The sequence below is a fragment of the Dasypus novemcinctus genome, chromosome 27, assembly GCF_030445035.2.
Source record: "Dasypus novemcinctus isolate mDasNov1 chromosome 27, mDasNov1.1.hap2, whole genome shotgun sequence".
Classification (NCBI taxonomy): domain Eukaryota; kingdom Metazoa; phylum Chordata; class Mammalia; order Cingulata; family Dasypodidae; genus Dasypus; species Dasypus novemcinctus.
In genome coordinates this window covers 12,643,056-12,667,393 of record NC_080699.1, presented here as the reverse complement: position 1 = coordinate 12,667,393, position 24,338 = coordinate 12,643,056, and the positions used below count along the sequence as shown (strand labels likewise).

The 24,338-nt window shown below is 34.7% G+C and overlaps 1 protein-coding gene across 1 annotated transcript in view; it reads left to right on the top strand.

Annotated features, from left to right (window-relative positions):
* GUCY1A2 (guanylate cyclase 1 soluble subunit alpha 2) overlaps window positions 1-24,338 on the top strand; it is a 332,065-nt gene that overhangs the window by 227,803 nt on the left and 79,924 nt on the right. The gene's annotated exons all lie outside the window — the stretch shown is intronic.

The window sequence follows — 24,338 nt, the reverse complement described above, 5'->3', positions numbered from 1 at the left end:
TGTCTCCCAACCCCACCTCCCCCACGAGGTCTTTCTGGATCTTTGACCACTGCATGTTGGCTCCGGGATAAGTCCCAAGGTACGGGGTCTAACAGAAGGCATCTGTCAAGGATGGTATCCCGAAGAGGCTACACTTTCAATGCGAGGGTGAATGAGAAATATCCCTACTGTGCAGAAGAAAGAACCATTGCCTTTTCAGGCCTTTGTGCTAGATGGGGGTGCAAAAATTTCTACTTGAGAGTTTATAACCACAAGGTGCCCTTTACACAAAACTATAGTACAGAACCACACTAAGTCTGTAGACTGAAAAAATACTGTGGCAAATTGAAGTGTTCTGGTATTAGCCATGATGGCAAGAGTTGAGGAAACACCGTTCCTCCCTGGAGTCAACTTCAGCCCATCCCCAAATAACTTCCACCAATAAAGCTCCCTGAAAAATGAGCAGCTAATATGAAAAAAACAACAAAACAAAACACACAGATACTCCTACAGGAAAACAGAGCATTGTGGAAAGACCAGTAGAAGCACTGGATGGGCAAAATAGACTAAATATTGTATAATATCAAAAGTTTTAGACACAGAATCAAAATGACAATGTTCAGTATAATTAAACAGGTAAAAGAAAAGCTTGAAAATTTGAGGAAACATAAATTTAAAAAAAGAACCAGAGAACTTCTAAAAGCAAAGACTACTTAAAAAAAGCTTAGTAACCTGAAATTGAAACTAAAATATCCATACTTAAGTCCAGAGGCTTTAAAATGGGAAAATATGCAAGAGAAAATGTAAAATTTACAATATGTAAGTGACTTGGGAGAGAAAGTGAGAAGATAAAATATATATTCTAATGGATTTAAAAATGGAAATAATCAAGATAATGCAGAGAAGGGAAATTTTGTGGAACTGTTAAAAGTCATAAATCAGTTCTCAGATACAATAATCCTTAAGAATCCTACAGAAAATAAACCATAGATATAAAAAACCACACATCATAATGCAATGGCAGAACATCAGTGCAAAAGAATTGATTTGTGGCAAAAGCAGCCTTGATCAGTGGGGAAGGATGGCCTGCTCAATAAATGGTTTGGGAATAATAGGCTATCCATGTGCAAACAAAATTAAATGCGAATAAAATTATGAAAATGTAAGTAGAAAATCTTTAAGAGTAGGGAAGGATTTTTTTTTCAAACAAGCTAGGTAAAAAGAAACTAAGCATATATTTCACAACATTAAAATTAGAGTAAAAACAAAAACAAAAACATGGGGACTATTTTGCAAGACAGCAAACCAATAAGTATCTTTGGTTAGGTTAGTGTATATATATGTGTATGTGTATATATGTATTTGTGTATATATATTATGAATTATTGAGAGTGTGTTTGTGTATAAATATTATGAACTATTGAGAGTATGAAAAACAACTGAGCAAAAGACAGGATCAAACATTTCACAGCAGGAAAACAAACAGAAATCCCATAAACAAATGAAAAGTGGTTATCTTCATCAGTAATAAGATTAATATAAATTAATAACATTATGATATAGCTTTCCTTTGAAAGAATGACAGTCCCACTGTAGGTGAGGAGCTGGAGCAGCAGGAAGTGTCTCACACAGCTGGTAGGAGAAGAGATTGGTACAATTTTCTTGGTATTAGCTAATGAAGTTTAACATGTGAACAGCCTACAAATCAGCCATTCCTCTGGGGCCTATCCCCAGGGAAGTACTTGTGCACATAGCAGTAGTCACAGGCAGGATTATTCACAGCAGTACTGCTTGCCATAGACCCAAACTGGAGATGCTTCAAATTATCCTTCAAGACAACAATGTGTAAATAAACTGTGATGTGCTTCTACCTTGCGATGCCATAAAGTTGGGAAAATGAATCACTTAAGCTGTGGATCTCAACATAGATAAATCTCAGAAACCTAATATTGAGCACAAGAAGACAGCCATAGAAAAAATGTTACGGTATTATTCCATTTAATTAAAATTCCGTAACTATCAAAATTAACTATATATATATATATATATATATATATATATATATATATATGCTGTTTAGAAATGCATACATTGCTGGAAAAACTCTAAGGAAGGGATGATGCAAAAGTCAAGATAATGCTTACCTCAGAGAGGAAGGTTGCAACAGTGGAAGTGCATTTAGGGGTCACAGATGCAAAGCTGTTTCTTTTACTGCTATTCCTTACTGTACACATAGGTTTATATTTGACAATTTAAACTTTTGAAAAATGAAGAGTTTTCTTACAGAGCTAGAGTCTGAAAGATAGGATTACAGGAGATAGAAAGGGAGAAGTGTGTGAGCCAATGTGCATATGGGCAAAGCCTATGATAAGGTGGAAGTGTGTAGTTGTGCAGTAGAGGAGTATGGCAGTGGTGCAGTGATATTATTGGGTTGGGCAGTGCTGGTTTGTTAGGCAGCTAGGGTGGAGGCGTGGGTTGCACTGCCCATGGAAGGGCTGGGAAGGGACCAGTTGAACATTGGGGATTTGCAGGTATGTGGTTGAAACTACAGTATTGGGAATGTTCTTTTGGCAATATGGCAGGGGAGGGTTACTGGTTTAGGGTATTGGATGTGGGAGGCATTTGGGCAGGCTTTGAGGCAGTGTTGTGAGTGTTCATCTTGTCATAGCATGCTGTATCAGTGGGTGGAGACATAATGAGTGGGAAGTTGTTGGACTCCCATCCTGGGGAGTACTGCTATGTTCTCAGATAGAGGGGTGGGAATCTCTTAAGAGCAGAGGCAATGCCTAATAGAGGAGGACAGACCAGTATGTCAAGCCCTCGGTGTTGTTGCAAGTAACTATGAATCTTGTTCTTCAAAGATGAAGCCTGGTGGTTGCTGTGGGTCCCAAGGAAAGAAGGAGGGAGGGAGGAATAGAATAGATGGAACATGGGGCATTTGGGGGTCAATTGAAGTGTTCTACATGATCTTGTAATGGATACAGGCCATGTTAAATTTCTTCAAAATTTATAAAAGTGTATGGTCCAAAATGTAAATGATAAATGATGGTTAGTAGCTAGATTTCAATATTTGTACATCAATTGTAAAATCTGTTCATTCCACATATAAAATGTTATTACTAGGAGACAGGGGAAAAGGGGGAGAATATTGGGTATATGGGAATCCTCTATATTCTGTACATGACTTTTATATAACCTAAAACTCCTTTGAAGACAAAATGAAAAAAGTAAATCACTGAGGTATAAATGGAAGAAAATATCGCTGTACATACAAGATAACAGATATTACAGTAATGAGAGACAATGTCATTTTTTTCTAAATATTTTTTCATTATTTTTATTACAAATTTGAATTTTTTATAGTTTCTTATTTTTAAAGCTATCATTATTATTTCACTTTTTTATTAATTATATTTGGTTATTTTGTTGGCTTCGTTTTTGAAGTAGTTTTGGATTGCAGAAGGGTTATAAATATGACCATGGAGGATCATTGGTGCAGGGTATCAGTGATGGGGGATACACGGGAGGAGGGCCACCTGGGCATACATATAAGGCATATAAATGTGTTGAAGTATTCATGGGGCATTGTCACAGTGGGTGGAGATTCACAAAATAACCAAAAGAATCTCGATTCCCATCCTGGGGAGCTCTGCTACATTCTCTAATAGAACAGCAAGAATCCCCCAGTACAGAGGCAATGGCTAGTGAAGGAAGATGGTCCATTGGATGGGCCCTTGCTATTGATGACTGTACTAATGAACCTTTACTTTTGAAATAGAAACTTAGCCTAGTATTATAGGGTGCCCGAGATTTACCTCCTGAGAGCCTCCTGTGGCCTCTCTCTAAGCCAAACTTAGCATATAAATGCATTACCTTCCCCGCAGCATGGGACATGACTCCCAGGGATGAGCCTCCCTGGCACCAAGGGATTACTACCAGCACCAACTAGCAATGCAACTGAAAAAAGACCTTAACCCAAAGGGGGAAAAGGTAAAAATAAATGAGTTTATATGGCTGAGACTTTAAAGTGTGTTGGGATGTCATTCTAGAGTTTACACTGATGCATGTCTCAGCAGGATCTCATTGACTGCCATAGTAAATACTACCTTAGATAGCAGGGCTCCTGAAGGCTCTGGAGACATCCTGTAGTCAGGGCAGATAGCTCAGGAGTTTGGTGCCTTGCCAGTGGGCTCTACTTTGGAATTTATGCTCCCCTGTGTGACAGAGTTGGACTCAGTTGTGGTTTCCCTACATATGGCTCTTCCAACCTTTCTATTTGAACCTATAATTAGTACTAGAGTTGATGGGTGTATGTCCAAACAAACAAAAATATGCTGTCTCATAGATGACAAAGAAAAAAAGAGAAAAGACACAAATAAAATCAGAAATGAGAGGGGGGACATTACCATTGACCCTGCAGAAATAAGAGCGATCATGGGAGGATGCTATGGACAACTGTATGGTAAAACACTAGACAATGTAGATAAAATGGACAAATTTCTAGAAACACATCCACAACCTACACTGACCTTAAAAAGAAATAGAAACTTTAACAAATCAATCAAGAGTAAAGAGATTGCAGCAGTCATCAAAACCTTCCCAAAGATGAAAAGCTCAGGACCAGATAGCTTCATAGGAGAATTCCACCAAGTATTCAAAGAAGATCTAATACCAGTCTTGCTCAGGCTTTTCCAAAAAACTGACCCAGAAAGAACACTACCAAACTCACTCTATGAAGCCAACATCACCCTAGTCCCCAAACCAGATAAAGATACTATGAGAAAAGAAAATTATAGATCTATCTAATGAATATAGATGCAAAAATCCTCAATAAAATACTTGCAAACTGAATCCAAAAGTACATTAAAAGAATTATACACCAGGATCAAGTGGGTTTTATCCCAGGTATGCAAGGTGGATCAACACAAGAAAGTCAGTATAATAAACCACATGAATAAATTCAAGAAGAAACACCACATGATCCTCTCAATTGATGCAGAAAGGCACTTGGCAAAATATGGTATCTTTTCCTTGATATTAACCCTTGGAAAGACAGGAATGAAGGAAGTTTTCTCAACATGGTAAAGTGCACATATTAAAAACCCACAACTAACATTTTATTCAATATTGAAAAACTGAAAGCTTTCTTACTGAGATCAGGAACAAGACATGGATGTCCACTGTCACCACTGTTACTCAGTATTGTGTTAGAAGCCCTAACTAGAGCAATTAGCCAAGAAAAAGAAAAAAAAGGCACCCAAATAGGAAAGGAAGAAGTAAAACCTTTTCTGTATACAGGATCATACTATCAGCAAGTAGCAAATCCTGAAAAAGCCACAGCAAAGCTACTAGAACTAATAGACAAGTTCAGCAAAGTGGCAGCATACAAGATTAATATTAAAAAAAAAACAATAGTGTTTCTATATACTACTGACGTGCATTCTGAGAGGGAAGTCAGAAAAAAATCCATCTAAGATAATGACTACAAGAAATATTTAGGAATAAATTTAGACAAGGACATAAATGATCTGTATTCAGAAAACTATGAAACATTGCTAAGAGAAGCCAAAGACGACTGAAATAAATGGAGGACTTTCAGTATTCATGACTTAGAAGACTAAATATCATTAAGATGTTAATTCTACCCAAACTGATTTACAGATTCAAATAAGTACCAATAAAAATCCCAACAGCCTTGTTTGCATAGATGGAAAAGATAATTACAAAATTTATTTGGAAAGGTAAGGGGCCCTGAATAGCCAAAAATGTCTTTATAAAGAAAGACAAAGATGGAAGACTCTCACTTCTTGACTTTTAATCATTTTACTTAACTACAGTGGTAAAGACAGCATGGTATTGGAATAAAGGTAGATATATTGACCAGTGAAACCGAATCAAGAACTCAGAATTAGACCCTCACATCTTCGGTCAAGTGATTTTTGACAAGGCTGTTAAACCCACTCAGCTGGACCAGAACAATATATTGAATAAAATGGTGCTAGGAGAAGTGGATACTGATATCCAAAAGAAAGAGAGGACTCCTATCTCACATCTTATATAAAAATTTACTCAAAATAGATCAAGGAACCTAAATATAAAAGCTATAACAATAAAACTCCTAGAAGAAAATGTAGGGAAACATCCTCAGGATCTTGTTATAGCAGTAGTTTTTTAAACCTCAGACCCAAATCATGAGCAACAAAAGGAAAAATACATAAATGGAACTTTCTCAAAATTAAATGCTTTTGTTCTTCAAAAGACTTTGTAAAGTAAAAAGGCAGCCTACTCAATGGGAGAAAATATTTGGAAATCACACAGCTGACAAGGGTTTGACATCAATTTTATATAATGAGATCATATAACTCAATGATAAAAAGACAAGCAACCCTACTAAAAAATGTGCGAAAGACTTGAATAGAAGTTTTTCCAAGAAGAAATACAACTAATATAATTTATGGACAATAGTTAACAGTAATATTGTAACATTCTTGTAGCAATGGCAAAGAAGATATGTATCAATCCTAAGGGGCCACAATGGGGGGGGAATAAGGGATTAGATTTTTCCTTGTGGAGTAATGAAAACCTCTAAAATTGACTGAGGTGATGAAAGTAAGAGCCACTGAGTGTACACTTTGATGGACTGTTCAAAGCATGGGACTGTATAACACAGGGAATCCTGTGGTGTAAGATGGACTGTGGTTAACGGAACAAATATGAGAACATTTTCTCATGAACTGTAGCAAATATATAAAACTAATATAGAGAATTAATAATTGGATGGGCTGGGGGAAAAGTACACAAAATATAAGATATAGGCTATTGTTATAGTTTGTAACAAACATTTCACAATAATGCAAGGTGTTCATGGTGGGGAGATGTACAGGAACCCTGTATGATGATATGCATGTTTGTTTTGTAAGTTTACAATCTTAACTAAATACTTATTGTTTATGTATGTTCATGTATAAATGATATACTTCAATAAAATATTTAAAATGCTGTCTCAGATCTGCTGCAAACACATTCTAGATGGAATTCATACTGGTTTTTAAATGTGCAAGTTTACCAGCTGGGCAGTCTTATTCCTTAGGGTTGTTTTCTATGTCAGTTTATTTTTTTTATAGGTGATATAATGTTTTTACTGATTTTAGTATTGTCAAAGTCCACTTAAAGTACCAGAGAACAAAACCAGGGATTGTGTTTTACAGTGTGCTCTACATTACTCTCATTTGTGGGATATAACATTAGTTCTGTCTTATGAATCAGACAGTCTTATTAAATCTTTATGGACATTTCCTCTTATGATTTAATAAGAATGTAGAAAGAGAATTCAAAATAAGCCACCTTAATTTTAGTTTCATTATTAATTTATTTTATTTGCATGGTTTGGGGTTCTTTTTCAACATGTTGATTTGATTTTGAATTGTGTCTTAGCTGGTGCCATGGGAACATTCTATGAGAATATTTTATTATAAAATGCTTGGGTATTGCAATAGTTGATATATGATCACTTGATTTTTTTTTTTTTACCTCAAGCTATATAAGATCTTAGGATATTTAAAATTTAGGAAGAGTTAAGCTACTTCAGTTGTAATAACTGTTTAAAATAAAAGACAATTCCTCCAAATCTATTAAATTTTGAAAAATAAATTGAAAACTTTCAGACAACTTTATGAACCTGTGAGGCATGCTGCCATCATGGGAAATGGAAATCTGAAATGCTAATTATAATTGCTTGCAAATGATGGCCAATGTTCTTCACTAATTAATTGTAAAACTGCCTTGGCTAATTTTTAAAAATAGTGAGAGAACATAGCATTTTATTTTTTCAGACTTTAAATACTCAGGCAAATTTTTGTTTTATAATTATTTTGGTGAAATACTATATCTACAAAGCATATATAAATATGGGCCATCTGTACTATTAGTTTCTGATAAATCAGTCCAAAGTGACTTTAATTAGGACTTCTTTTAAAAACTGGATAGGATATTTATTTAATACTTAATCAGTATGATATTTATTCTGCTGGCTGAAAATATGGAAATGCCAGCATTATTCCAATTTCTTTCTTTTTTTTCAAGCCCCTGTATCTGATTTTTAAAAAACATTTTAAATAGCACACAATTGAAGAAAAATAAAATCAGATTTATTTTCCCTCTTTTATTTGAGCTAGCTATATTGCAATTTCACTAGAAAAATGTATAACTTTATGCTATTCATTAGTCTCTTGGACATAATTTTACAGAAGAATTTGGAATAAAGGTTTAAGTGTTGAAAGGCTAGTTTACACTATTAGTTTAACCATTCTAATAACCAAACATTTATTACTGTCTGTGCTTTATTCCTTAATAAAAAAAATCTCTGGTAGGGATAGGGAAGCTGGGTTGAGGGTTGACTAAAGAATGTGAGTAAGGATATATTAGAAAGGTAGTGAGTCCAAATGTCTAAGTTGTAGTTCTGGATTTCATTTGTTTTTAAAATATTTTCATTGAATTTCATCACATGGGCATACAGATTCAAATTCTATTTATTAGTTCAGAGAATAGTACACGTTATATGAAAATGCAATTATAGAGAGATTATGAAATAGACTTTATAAACAATATATAATCATATAGTACTAAAGTGTTCAGCAATCTTAATTGCAAATCAGGGAGATAGTTTCCATTTCTTTTAACTGCCTAGTCCAGAAGCAGAAATATCAATGAATTTACATGTACACTAATACATTAAATTGCAGCTCCTTAAGCTTCTTATAATGAGCTCTGTAAGCTTTTTTTTTCAATTATAAGACAATTAGTCCCCAATTAATTTTAAAATAGTTATTTACAAATGAAACTCAATGATGCTGTTTTAATATTTTGGAGGAATTTGCTCTTTGTAGATATTGCAGTATTTAATTAACCCCCTGAGATGCCAACCTGATATTTAATTTAGAAAAAGAAAAATTATTTGATGGCAATTAATTTTCTATGACTTTGGAAGATTATTTATAAAATTCTAATTAGTATTTTTTATCCTGACATATGTATACTTATGCGAAATGGTCTACATTGAGCATCTGTATCTGAGATCAACAGTAAGGGATCATAGGCTGTATCTGATCTCATGATTAAGATACTGAGCCTAGTTAGCCCCCTTTCTCAGGCTTATCCAATATGTGCACTTGAAGTTGCTTTTAATATCCTGGAAAATACATGTAGTAACAATTTTAATGTCATCATTTCAGTGTAGCAATCATTTACAAAAATACTAGATGTTATTATTGGTGAAATTTATGGCTAACTATATTTTCTAGTAGATCTTTTCCTGTGGATTTATTTGACACTGGAAATGTGGTGTTTTTAACAATCTGTTGAAAGTATTTTCTTTCAGAGTTTTAGGAGTTTACCAGTAGATGAGGTTTTAAAGATTCTTCTTCTATATTTTGCTTCCTGTCAATTCTCAGAGCTTCACTCAATATACTTTCTTCAAATCTATCTTCTCCTTCACTAATACTCTCACTCTCCCCAGTTGGGTCTAAAAATCATTTGTGAAGCCCAGCCACTTAGTACATAATGTTAATTAAAGCTGTTTACAGTTTACTCTGACAAAAATTTTCATATTGTTTTTATTTCCTTGAATATGCCATCCATAATTATTTTAAAATCTTACCTTAATAAGCCCAGTCTCTGGAGCCTCTGCAGATCTATTAAACTGTCTGTTCTTTCATTTAATCTTTAGTCATGTCATTTGTCTCTGGTATGCCTAATTACTTTTTTATTTGAGTGCTGGAAATTGTTTACAAAAAATTATAGAAATAATTGGAGACCTCCTCCAGATCATTTTACCTGTGCTTCTGGTCTACTTTCTGGTCTTCTGGTCTCTACTTTCGATCCACATTTATACTTTTGGTATTGCCCTTATACTTGCTCAGTTTCTCACCTTTCAGCCACCTTTCCTGGAGGGGGAAAAGCAGCCCAGAGTTCAGTTCGCATCTCTCCTCAAGTCCGTCTTCCCCTGCATCTTTGCCCAATAATTTTTAAATGCATTGTAAGCTTTGCTGCAGCAGGTTTTTCAAATTACGTAAGCTTCTATTACCAGAGCTAGAAATGCAAGTTCTAAGTGGTATATGCTTTTTATAAGAATTTTATCTTGCTAATAATGATTGACCTTCACAAATTGATGTTTATATCTATTTTTAACCCAGGCCACAGATGAAGTTAGCTTTAAACAGGGCAAAAATGTCAATATGTATGTCAGCTATGTACTGCAGCATAACAATAAATAAAATTTCTTGAAATGCTTATGACATGCCAGTCACTGTTGTTCTGAGTGCTTTCCTTATAATAACTCATTTAATTATCATAATCATTTTGAGGGAAATATTGCTATTATTTCCATTTCATAAATAAAGAGGAAAATAGAGCTCCTAATTGCCACACTCTATGGACTTATCAAATACATTTATTTTAAATAAAGTTGTCAAAATTTTCCTATTGCCTTTGAAATATTCCATCATTTACTAAGTTAGACTTTACATGGTATTAGTCTTCAAGAAATTTAAAATATATATTAGATACCCTCTAGGGAATGGAGGAAGCATGTAGTCTGTTTTTTAGAGGTATTCTACTTAAATGGATTACTTCCTTAAATTGGAAAGCAAGAGACATTAAGTCATGTGGGGCAAATGGTGTTATTCCATCATTATTTTTGAAAATTAAAATCACTAACCAGGATGGCTGGGGGCATCCATTTGCCATTTTCGCTTATTGTCATGCAGAAACTACAGACTTAAAAGTGCCATATTTACATTATTTCATAGGGTTGTATTTGAATTCAAAGATTGTGGTGTGAATTCTAGTTCATTTTTTCTATGTGTTGAACAAAATATTTTTAAATTATAATATTAATCTTCTGCCATGATGTTGCAGTACCGAGCTTTGGCAGACAGGGAGGCCTCTATAAAATCATCATCTATACAGCAGAGAGCCCTTAACTTATAAAGTGTTGGCATTCAATGATTTATACACAATATTATATATTCAATTTATATGCCAATGAGAAATAAGTCCATATTTTAGCACTTGTCTGTAGTCATGACTGATTCTATTATGTAGTTACAGACTTTTAATCATATTTTCAGTCTCTGAAAAATTAGTTTATGAGGCACACATTTCCAAAAATGCTGGTCTTGCTGAAAATGTTTATGATGGTATTTATCAAACAGGCTTTCCAAGCAGTCATTCCGTGAAGGTATTTGCATATTTTTGCTACACGAAGGAAGAAAACCAAGTGATAGATAGGAAATCTAAACTGATTTGCATGACACTACATGTAAAGTAGAAAATTGCTCAGTTTGATTTTGAGCAGCGGTCGTCTGACTTCCACATTCTCAGAAGAGAAGTGTGTTCTTTAGTGGAATCATGGTTTCCAATTCTATAAAGTTACTATTTTAAATATTATTATATAAGATTAAAACTTCTTTAGAAGTATTTATCCCATGTTGCCTAGGTAAGCCTCTCTCCAGAGCATGTCCCTCCCAGAAGTCTTGGTCCAGTGTCCTAAACAGCAGCTAAAATTGATGTCAGTGAAGGCATTCATTTTTCACTTTTATGTGGTGTACTTTGGAAGTAAGAAACCTCCAATTAAGAGACCGCTCATCCTATTTTATTTATCTGATTAGGTGAGTTTTACATAAAGAATGAAGATCATCATAATCATCATCTACCAATTTTTGCTCCTAAAAGAAATAGTAAAATGTGATTTCTCCAACCTACTTTGGAGATAAGCTTAGTTAAGCCCACTATCTTTAGAATATAGTCTTTTATTTTGGCATGATTGACAATAGAAGATCTGTTATTTTTTTACTGCCTATTTAACTTCCTCTCTTTCTAAGGCTTGTTTTTATATGCACAGATGTTAACAGTTTCAGTCTTACAATACAAAAATAGCAAGGGAATAGTAAGATACAATCATATGTAAGAAAGGAATGTGCTATCTGCATGTTGATCCCACTGTTGACTTACGTTTCATGTTTTTGTTTTGTTATTCTGTATTGAAATTTCACATCTAGCCTCAAGTAAATGTTAAATTGTTCATATTAACTTTATTAATTTTTCCCTGCTATAAAAAATAAAATTACCCTGAAAACCAATGATTTCAAGATTTACCCAGTGAAAACCACACTTACAAAATAATCAAAATCACCTATATTTTACCAACTGACCATAGCTACATTTTACATATAAAGAATATCCTTTTATATTACTTTTTTTCTGTGAATATACAGACACAGACATAAAATATGCAAACTTGAGGAGTAAATTCTTTTAAAAATTGAATGGACCTCATCCAATTTGATGATGTCATGAAATATTATGTACTAAACATGTGCCTCAATCCTAATCCAGAAGTGGCTTGGTTAGTTTAGGAAGCATCTTTCATTCTATTAGCTCACTTTGATTTGTTGTTTTTCTATTCCTGCCTTTGATTTTTTGAGTCACTGAAAGCTAACACTTTAATCACCCGATTTGCAAATGTGGTACTAACAATTCAGTGTCACTAGGGCTTTTAAAATTTTGTCAAGCTTTGTGTTGCTCTCATGTCAGGCATATGGTAATTGTCTAGGTCACCACTATAATATCCCTTATTTGGAAGTGGTTTCCTAGCAACTCTTGCTATTTCCTAATGGCTGAATTGATTTCTACACATTTGTAATGCTTCCTACTGCATCAGAAATTGTCACTTTGTGTGAAAATGTTACCAGACCGAATTTACATTTGGATTCAATTCTAAAAAATTATTCTGTTTTATCACTTGCTTTTAACATGTTCTTTCAAAGGCTAAACCAACCATAAAAAAATAAATTTAGTAACACCACATTAATTCAGTCGTCACTCTTTGGGAAAATAGGGTAATTTTGACAAATGGAAGAAACTTGTGCAAATAGTTCTTAGCAGGAGACCTGCTGAAGTTGGAAAAAATATGATAATTTCAATGGCCAAATAAGCATGTCATCAGGTGGTCTCTCGAATATGCACTGGGTGCCCCAAAACAGGAACAATTTCATCTGGAGGAAGCTTGCAGTTTTGCGGTGTCAGCATAGATGAAACCTGACTGAGTGAGCTGGGCTGGAGCCTTGCTGCGAGTGACATTTACTCACTTGTTCAACAAATGTTTTTTGATGCTTACTATTTTCTAGATAGCTTTTAGGCATCAAGGATGTGTGGGCAAGGAAACCAAGAAGGACCTTGGCCCACCCAAGAGTTACAATCTATGGAGCCAACAACTACAAACACCTGATGATTTAGAGTGGAAATAGACATTTGGAGTCCTCTCTAAATACTCTTTCCATCTTAATGTAGGGAGCTTTGGGTTAGGCTTTTAGAAATACTTGGCAAAGACTTTAGATTCCTTTGAGAGAGAATATATTCAAGGTATTATTGTTTAACATTCAGACCTACATCTTATTTTTTGTCTATGAAGATTTCATATATTTGTAGGAAAGTGGAGTTGAAAGACTTTCATTGAAAACCGACAATGTGCTGGTGATTAGTGAGGCAATTCATATATCGTATCATCAGTCTCTACAACAACTCTATGACGGGCATATATGCAGTTTTCCATATATTTTAAAAATCAAGAAAGACTTGGAGGAATTAACAAGGTCTCGGGAAAAATCTGGCATGTATTGTAAAACTTATGTGAGACAGATGCCAGGTATTTTATATACTCTTTTAATCTCCACAAACTCTGCAAAGTAAAGTTCATTCATCTTATTTTACAGTTAAAGAAAAATTTGAGGATTGGAAAGTTTAAATAATTTGACTGAGATCAGGCAAGTAGTCAATAGCAGAACTAGATGTGAACCCAGATATATATGCTTGAAAAAAAATCTTGGATATTGCCACTCTATCAAACTGGCTAGTACCTCACTAGAACACCCTTGTTCCCTGAGTAGTTAATAGTAAGAGCTGCCTCTTCCCAATACTTACTCGGTCCAGGCATTATGCTAAGAAAGCACCAAAACACATTTTCATACATGTGTTAATTTATCTACATTTATCTAAGCTTATTTTTTATATTTGTGAAATATAAATGTATATGTTTATTATCATGTAAACCTTATGACAATCATGGAGTAGATGCTTTAATCCTTATTTACAGATAAGAATCCCAAGACTCAGAGGTTGAGAGACTTACTGCCAAATGACTAAATGAGACTGGAATTCAAGTTTGTCTGACTCTAAAATCCAAGCTCCTAACCATTGTCATATACTGTCTTCCATAATGTAATTAGAACATAGAATCTCAAATCTTATAACTATGATAATACTTTAATCTTCCTTTAAAATGTCATCACTCTCCCTTGTTCCTTAAAGGAATTTTAAGATTTAATAGTGCAAGTCTTCAGGCATTCTAATTTGAGGCAAAATTTACTGACTATAACTACATGGAAATGTTGAAATAATAAGGATAATTATGCCTACATTTAATATAAGGAAACAAAATTGGTAGTTCTATAGAACTTCACAATCTCTGAACAAATACCCAAGTTGGTAGTAAGATTGAAATATAACTTCTGTAATATAAGCATCTTATAAAAATGAGAAGATATGTTCTTCTCTTTGTGGCAATATAATCATCCCAAACTAGGAAAGCAGAGATTTAGAACCATAACAGAGAATCCAAAACAAGTATGTACTTTTTAGGGTACAATATTTTCCAGATGGTATCAGTTGATCCTTTTGTGTATTAAATTATCTGATGTTACTTTTATATTTACAATAGCCAAAAGGACTGATTGAAAGTCTAAAAGGCAGTAAAATGGTTTGATCAGTCAGCCAGCAAGAATTTACTGAATTTCTCTCATGTGTAAAACCGCGTAATTGAGTTGCAGACTGAAGCGCACAAGTTTGCCAAATACTAATCTGCTTTTTTTTCCTTGGCTTTCCTCATTAAGTCAAAACTCCGTCTACATAATATCACAACATCTGGTCACTTAATTCCATTCAGTCACAAATCCAATCAGCGAACCAGATTTGCAGACTCCAGGATTCCATTCAACTTGTTTTCTTCAGTTATTGGTTGATCTTAAAGCTATGTCAAATGCACAGTAATAACCTATATTCGGTTATCGCAGTGGTGCTTGGCAGGTGCCTAGGACAAGGTACAGATGAGGAGAGAAGACGTGAGTTCCACTGCTCCTTCTGTCTGGATTGAGTGCTTCACACATCTTAGGTAATGTCTCTCCTGCCCTGTGTTGACCTCCCTGAGTTTGTCTCTGTCGTATGGAGTCTCCCCAGTCTCATCCCCTGGAGACTCCTTTTCTCTCTCCATTACATAAAAGTGGTTACCATTTTCCCATAGATTAGCTAAGAACTACTTACAAAAAAACATGCTATTGTTATGAATATTGCATACAGAACTGTTGCTCCTCATTAATTTGGGTGAGTGGGGCCTTTTAAAATGTTTGACTATTAACTGTACACTTTTTATATTTGTTTGAATTAACCAAAGAACTTTTGGGTGTTCATTTTTAATACCATTAGGAGTTATATGGGTTGTGCCATCATGGACCATTTTTTGCTTCTTTCTTTATATACTCCAGTATTTTAAAAAGAACTCATAAATATAATTTCAAACTGAAGCACAGGCAGCTCACCTTTGACTTCATTAGTGAACAATGGCTGAAACCGCACAGGTTAAAAAAAATATTGACCAAAAGTTGGTTGGAGAATAAAATATTTTTGACAAATTTGCACTGTAAAATATTTGGCCAGGAAAATTAGGCAAGGTAGAAATAATGGCCATAAAACTGGTAGGAACTGATATGGGCAAATTACTGACTAATGAATCATAAATCATCCTTGTAATTTTTAAATGGGAAAGAACCAATGCCAACTGAAATACTTTCAGTGGAACACAGCTGGAATTGGAACATGTTAGAATGAGTTTAACTCACTATATAGAAAATAATCAAAATAGACTTAATGGTGTTTAGTTTAGAAAATACTTTCTTTGTGAGAATTCTTCAGTGCTTATAAATGTCTGCTTTCAATTTTTGAATTCCTTCGATGGGACCCAAATGTCTCAAACTATAAGTTTTATTAATCAAGTGAATTATTTGATGAATCACAAGACGATATATCATGCTCTAGACATGCATGACAAATAAAGTGAATTTTACCAGGTGGTGGGAGAAACTGGAGAAGTTTATTTAGCTGCTGTAACATTGGGAGCTATTATATCTTTGCTTTCATATCTATAATTTCTTCTCTTTTGCTGCACAAGTCAATATTGTTTTATATGTGCTATTTTGGGGCATGCCATTTACTTTATGTCCAAGTATATTCATTGACTTCTGGTGTTTAGAGAAATTTGTAGTAGTATCTTGTATTCTTTTTCTGAAATTGCCTATTTGGAATAGTCTTTTTGAAAAACAGTACACTTATCCCATGCTATTTCACCTTTAGCATCAAGACAGAAATTAGTAATTTTGCCACCAAAGCCTAAAGAAATGAAGTTGGAACTCCCTCATTATGCCAGTATTGAGAATGTATATTTTGAGACTATGCTATATCTGTACTTTTTGTAGTGAAACAACCTGTGCTATAATAAAATCACTTTACTATTTAGCTATACTGTAGCAAGATATTTCTGAACATTACTGTCCACATTTTTCTTTTGTTTTTCTTTTTACTCTAGTTTGTGAAAGTGTTCATGCTATGGTTTAAAAAGCATGCCCAGGGAAGCTAGTCATACTGTATTTTTTACATGTCTTGTCTATCAGAAGTCTAAACAAATTGTATCAGCCATAAACAGTCATGGCAAACCTTCCCGTCTGTGACTGGTGTCCAAAGACTGTTGATGCCTCCGAATATTTGCTCTGAAATGACTACTACCTATTTTAAGTGGGAAAAGTTAATGTGGTCAAGTAGATTGGTATTCTCATTTGGAAAAAATATCTCAGGCAAACATATTTCTACCAATTCTATGGCATTGTTTGAATGGCCAATTTTTGCCAGATCCTAGAACCAAATGCATTTATCTGAAAACTCCACATGTTTTCTGATTCGCTGCTACTATCTAAAAAAGTGATACAACTAAGATTTTAAATTCAGCATTTTTTTGTTATACTGAACTGAAGCTAAAATGTCTTTTCTTTGTCTTGTAGCCTATTTTAGACACAGCTAAATAATTTACAAAAGGATAATTATAAAGAAGTTATGGGAATTCACCTGGGAATAATAAATAATTGGTAATGGTAGGATTTTAGGAGTTAGAAATTTGGAGAACAATGCCTTCTTTCCATATGTGATGAAACATATATCAAAAAAATATTTGATTTGGCTTAATATTAAGTTATATAACTAGTTATCAATGAGATTTGAATATTTGAAATTCACAAGGAAACTGATAAAGATAAAGCCAGCCAGAAGAAGGGGAAATAATTTTGAAGTTTTTGTTGTTTTTCCAGCAACTCTTCAGCATTTGAAAAGGCTGTTTTTTAAGTTATTAGTAAAGGAAGTGGAAAATACTGTAAAAGTCAATGACAGAAGGTCCAAATAGTTCTACCTCTACAGTGTCATTTTTCTATTAACAAGTATTATCATTTTTACTGTTTTATTTTAGTACTTTTTAAAACTCTTACTTTTTTCCCCCCAGTTTCTAATCCTCCTTCTGTTGGAGCCTGTTGGTATGAATACGGGGCAACTATTCACACAGAATTTGACCAAAGATGACACACAGATTTCTTTTCTTTTTAACCTTCTGCATTTCCTACTGATATGCGGGACCAGTTACTTGCTAGATTATAAAAAGGAAAACACCAATAAATGTTTACCCTTTTGAATCCCCAACCCTTTCCTGCCTCATCTCTCTCAACACCATCATTTTTGAAAATAGTATGATGTAGTATAGTGATATATCTTCATGCAGGAATATTTCTATTGTTTCTTATATTTGTTACCATCTTCAAATATGTCAAAGAAATTGAGATGACTTAAAGAGACATTCTTTGCTCAAATATTAAACTATAAATACCACTCACCAATTAAAATCTATTTAGGGTTCCTAGGAAAAAGTATGGCCACCATAATCAATTTATGCACATGAGATGATAGTTCTTTGGTATATGTTGCCAGGGACTGTGACATAGAAAACAATGTACTATATCCTATCAGAGCTGGAAGGGTCTCAGGGACAAACTGGTGTATTTTCAGAATATGGAATTATAGGTCAAGGAGAAATGACTCTATAGAAAAACAAGTTTGGGAAACGCTTTGTGCTTGAACTCCTAATGAAGTGTCACAGTGCATGTGGTATATCAAAATCTCTGTGAAGTGGTGGGATGGTAGAAATTCTTTTTGAATTTTAACTTTCTCTGAAGAGATGGCGTGGTTGTGTGGAGCTATACAGACTTGGTGTGTCCACTTCTTAGTTTTACATCCTCACTCCACTCCATTCCCATTCCCATTCACCAACTTCCCATCCTTCCATGATTCCTAGAACCTTCACTTTATTATCAGCTGGCTTCCTTACAATGTCCATCTTTCCTTCCATGTCAACTATCTCTTCGATATAATATGTGGTTATTCCTCTTTGACGCCACTCTCTGCTATGAGAGTCCTTTCATTTCTTTCTCGGTATCAGATGACAAAAGCCATCATGATTCTTGACCTGCACAGCCACTTCAAAAGCATCAGGTCACTTACAGGAGGAACATCCCTCCTTTGCCTTAGCTTACTTGGTTCACAGTTTTCCACTGACTTTCATTTCCTGCCATCTTAGTGACTACTATTGACATGTTGGTGACCCATCCAATGGTCTGACCTTGCTTTATTCCATTCCTTTAAGTGCAGCTCATTTCAGAAATTGTAAGAGACATGTGCTTTACAACTCATCAGTGTTTAGAACAGCTGCAGCTCTAGGAACTCAACTTTAAATGGCCTTCCCAATAACAACCTCTTATACTGCCATTTCCATTCTAACACTCCCTGATCACTGTGACCTCTAACTCTTTATCCATTCCTAGGCTCTCCATCTATTATTTCCCTTTTGGCTATGCTTGCCTTTCAGATACCCAGAATTCCATTGTTTCCTCACTCAACATTGCTCCTTCCATTGCACCTGATGTAAGAATTTTCTGTGTAAGAAATAGAAGTAATAGTCTGGAATTGATGAACATCATTGGAGGAAATTTATATAATAGTAATAATTATATATCTACTAAAATACACTCCTTTTTTTTAAACTAGGCTGATAAATCTACAGGGATGTCATATTACTAGTCCTTAACTTTGGTTGTTGCAAATACTTTTCACTGCCTTTCTATCTTAAACTTGCAACATCTTCTAATTAAATGAAATGATAGAAGACATCAGTATGCGCTGTCTCAACTTTTCTTCCACACCCTTCTCCAATATATCCTTTTCTTGAAAAGTTTTTGCCTTCTCTCTGCCTCTTTCATACCTGCCCATCAGCTGGCTCCAATGTGTCAAAAAATTTTCCTCTAGTATTAACAGAAAGTGTCATTTTCTTTGAAAGCTTCCTTCTGTATGTCCAAGGTCACTTCTCCCATTCATGACCCAACAACAACAACAACAATAACAACAAAACAACAAAAACCTTCTACTAATTCTCTCTTGCCTATGAATTAAAGACTAAATCCTATCAGTGCCATAAACTGGCCCCAACTACTTCTTCAAGCCTATTTCCTATTAAATCTCTTCTTACCATAATCATATGGTGTTAACCATAGAGACTTATTGCCATTTTCTGCATTGCTGCCTCTTTATTTGGCTATGCTGTTATTTTTGTTTTGTTCTTTTTATCTTGTTTTGCTATTTTGTTTGCTTCTTCTAGGTCTTCTTCTTGACCTAGCTCAAATACTATGGAATCATCCCCAACTCTCACAGTCTCTTTAATGGCAATTATTTACTCCTTCTTTAGGAAATTCATAACTTTTGTTACACTTACCTGCTAATATTCAACATGTTGTCCCCTGCAAATAAGTTGTTGGTTTATATTGCTGTGTCTTGTATACTAGTTTACAAGAACTTTCAGGGCTGGGACCATGTTCTATTCATATTTTCTATCATGGTACTACCAGTTTAATATTTATTGACTCAAATGAAAACTAATGCAGAAAGTTGATTCTGACAAATGGGGAAAATGAGATCCTAAAATACACTTGCCCATTCTTTATTCATTCCTTAATTCATATATTTCCATATCAAATATTTATCCAGACACTACTTTGGACTGTACAACACAGTGCCCCCTAATGTAAACTATGGATTATAATAAATGGTACAGTTATAATATTCTTTCATCAACTGTAACAAATGTACTTCCCTAATGCAAGGTGTTAATAGTGGACGGTGTATAAGGGTACTGTATTTTCTGCAGGATTTTTCTGTAAACCTAAAATTCTCCAATTAAAAAAAAAGAATTGCTAAAAGCTAGATGATGGGTTTGGGGCTTCATCATACTTTTCTCTCTCCTTTTGCGTATATTTGAATCCTTCCATAATAAAAAAAAAAACCAAACCAAAACACTGCTATGTGCTTGATACCATACCAGGTACTCAATAGATAAAACTGCAAGTTATTCTATAAGTGAGCTTGTTATGATAGCAGTTTCTGAACACTATAATGACTTTATATTTAAAGTAGAAAGATTGAAGTTTATTTTTTAAATAAATAAAAAAATAGGACCCTTAGTTATAACAGAGCACTTTCACACCAGTAGCCAGACACATGGAAATCCAGATCCTTGTGTCAAATCCCAGGAAGAGATTCTGTAAGGAAAGAGAGAATATGGTCTAGGCTAATGACTAGATGAATGGCAGTTAACCTCAGGAGAATAACACTTCAAAAGATATTTCTCATAAGCTGGGTTTAATTAAACCGATCATGTCTAATTCTACTGAATACCCTTCCGTAAACTTGCTTTCCTTATACTGCCCAAGCTGACAAGGTTCTAGGAATAAGGCAGATTCTTCCTTTTCATATTATATATTTTGGTGTTTTGAAGTTAGAGGAGTACTTCCAGAATTAACTGAAGTAACCCGAATATGAATAATTAGCTCTTATTAGGATTGTCTTTATCAGCCTTGTGCAGTAAAAGTAAAACAGTGCAAAATGCACAAAAGGTTGGGATATTCACATATTTTACATAAGCAATATTATCCTAGTAGGATAGGATCCTTAAAGAGAAGACGTGAATTAATATGCAGTGGCACATGGAGAGAATTAGCCAGGCATCGTATTTTCATTTAAGGAGCACTCACATGATTAAATTCCTGAGCTAAAAATTCATCCTTAAAAGTTAAATTTTAGAGGAATGACAGGTTTTATTTTATAGCTGTCAACTTGATTGACAAGTAGGGCCCATCAAGTGTGTTTCTATTCTTGTAATTCAGGGACACCTTGATAATATTTCCCAAGAGAAAGAAAGGAAAATATTGAGAAAAGAAAAAAAAGGAAACTGCCTTTCTAATTAAGAACTTATTTGACAAAAAATACAGAATTTTTTTCTACCTCCCCTCTGGTGTTAAAGTAACTACACTGGGAATATGTCTTGGTGATAGGTGATTGGTATAAATTAAATATTTCATTCTTGTTTAGCATCCATTTAGAGTTCTCCATAATTCATTTCATTTCTAGTAATGTCATTCCGTATTTTTATTCAAATTGAATTGGGACTGTATTTCTTAATTGCAGCAAAGTTTGCCTTGATTGCATAAGAATGTGAAGTTTTAGCTGTGTAATAGCTTAAGAAAATATTCAGTGTTTTATTGAGTAATTATTACTGGTACATTTAGTGCTGATGTTCACATGCAGTTAAGTAGTGCTGGATATTCTCTAGGTCATATCAGAAGCTGTGGTTCATATCACCCACTCCAACTGTGAGACTACCAGAACTGCAGCTTTAGAACCTGTGTTCCAAATGGCATCTTATTATTTCATGATCTTCTGGTGTGCTTTATCAATCACTCTGGATCTATAATAGTATATTTTTTAAAGTTGATGTGTAATTCACAAAATATAAAGTTCACCTTTTTATAGTACACAATTCAGATTTTAAGTGTATTCACAAGGTTGTACAACGATCACCACTCTCTAATTCTAGAAACTTCATACCCTTGAGCAGTCACTCCTTATTCCTCCCCCCACCCCCACCCTTGACAAGCAGTAACCTTTATCTAAGGATTTGGCTTTTCTGGACATTTCATACAAATGGAACCATACAATATGCGGCCTTTTGCAACTGGCTTATTTCAGTTAGCACAGTGTTTCCAAGATTCATCCATGTTGTAGCATATATCAGTATTTCATCCCTTTTATGGCTGAATAATATTCCGTTGCATGGATATACCACATTTTGTTTCTCCATTCATAAATTGATGGGCATTTGTATCTTTTTCAATTTTGGCTATTATGAATAAAGCATCTATGAACATTTGCGTACAACTTTTTGTGTGAACATATTTTTAATTCTCTTGTGTATATACCTAGCTTTATCATATGATCCAACAATTCACCCCTAAGTTTAACTTTTTGAGAAACTGACACTTTTCAAAAGTGACTGCACCATATTAATTCCCACCAGCAAAGTTTGAGGGTTTCAATTTTTCTCTATCCTTGCCAACAATTGTTATTATTGTCCATCTTTAAAACCATCTTGTTAAATAAAAATTATATTCGTAGCATCATGATATTTTTCCATAGAGATTTTTGAAGACCTCCTAACTTTTTGTAGAATAAATTTCTTTTAGATATTTTGTTTTGTTGGTAGATATTTTTTCCAATTATTTGGGAACATAATGACACTTAAAATAGTAACACCTAATGTCTTCCTTTGAAAATTTTTGAAGAAAGCTATATTGTGCCTTATTTAATACCAGTGTCTTCATGGTTTTGTTTAGGGTAACATATGAAACTAATAAGTGAATTTCTTTGGATCATAACTATTGAACTTTTCCCACCTGCTCTGTAAATAAGGACAAGAGGTTCTATAGGTATACTGCTAATGTTCCATGCTTGACTCTCCTGCAGCTATAAAGCTGAATTGAAAGAAATAGACTATTTCCAAACAACAAACTCAAATAGTCAAGCTTCCTTCAAGTTTTTCTTATTTCAAAAAATTCATTAATGACAGGTATAGTTAATTTGAAAGTTAATTTGTGTGATAAATATTTGAGGGAGACGGTACCAATGGTCCTTTTGGACTTTTTAGAAGTGTTTTAGTACTAGGTATCAGTGCCCCTGTCTGGAGCACATATATTAATTGGTAACAGTTATTCCAAAGCTAAGTAGGAAACTCTTTGTCAGAAATGTTAAAGCAGGTTGGATGCCAGAAATAGATGCTTTCTAAGGAAACTCCCATATTCAAGATTTGAAAATTCTAAGCTTGGCTGTGGATATTATGTCTCGAGTTTGGTATGAGGACTCCGGAGTTGAGGGGTGGAGGACAGAGGAGGAGGAAATGACCACGTGAAGGTGCATTCTCAATGCCACACCTCTGTGAGCAACGTGGACTTGATTCTGCTATGGGATTCTTCTAAGCAGTGGAAAGAACGTTTTAAAATTGTCTGAGTAAAAATGTCTGTAGTTGCTGGGGGTTCAGAATTCAGGCGAGAGACGACCAGGTGGGGCAGAGGGCACTTTTAGGGCAGGGAACCTACTCCTGTGTGACTATCACGGTGGGTCCATGGCATTGTGAGGTTCTCAAAACCCCCAAAAGCGTGTAATGTAGAGAACGAGCTCTATTGCATGCTATGGACCTCAGTTAATATATCCTATCAGGATTGGTTCATTTATTATAACAAATGTACCACATTTGTTACACTACGTTATCACGAGGGGAGACTGTGCGGAAAGCCGAGGGGAAGGCGCTTGTGGGACTCTGTACTTTCTGCACAACTTTCCTGTAAACCTAAAACTTCTCTAAAAGAGTCTATTTTACAGAACGATTGTCCGTCTGGATAAAGACAGGCCAAAACACTTACCAGCAGGCTCAGGGCCCTGATGGTTTAGACCCTAAACTTTAGGGTCACCCTGAGGGTATTAACTCCCTTTCACTTTCTAGATTGTTCTACCTCACTGAAGTGTATTCCACAGCGTTTTAGAAACCCTGTGAAATCACTGAAAGGATGTGGATGTGCTTGTGCAGCTCACCAGTGCAGGGTGGGTCTAGGAGCAACTAGAACTTGTCCACTAAGCTACAGCTGAACACAGAGGGGCCTAGGGGCATAGGCGGGGCAGTGGAGGACCTGATACTGTAGGTATGGGGCAGCTGACCTGGTCAATTCCACCGCACAAATGAACTTGATATCTACATATCACCTAAAACAATAGATGTCAAGTAT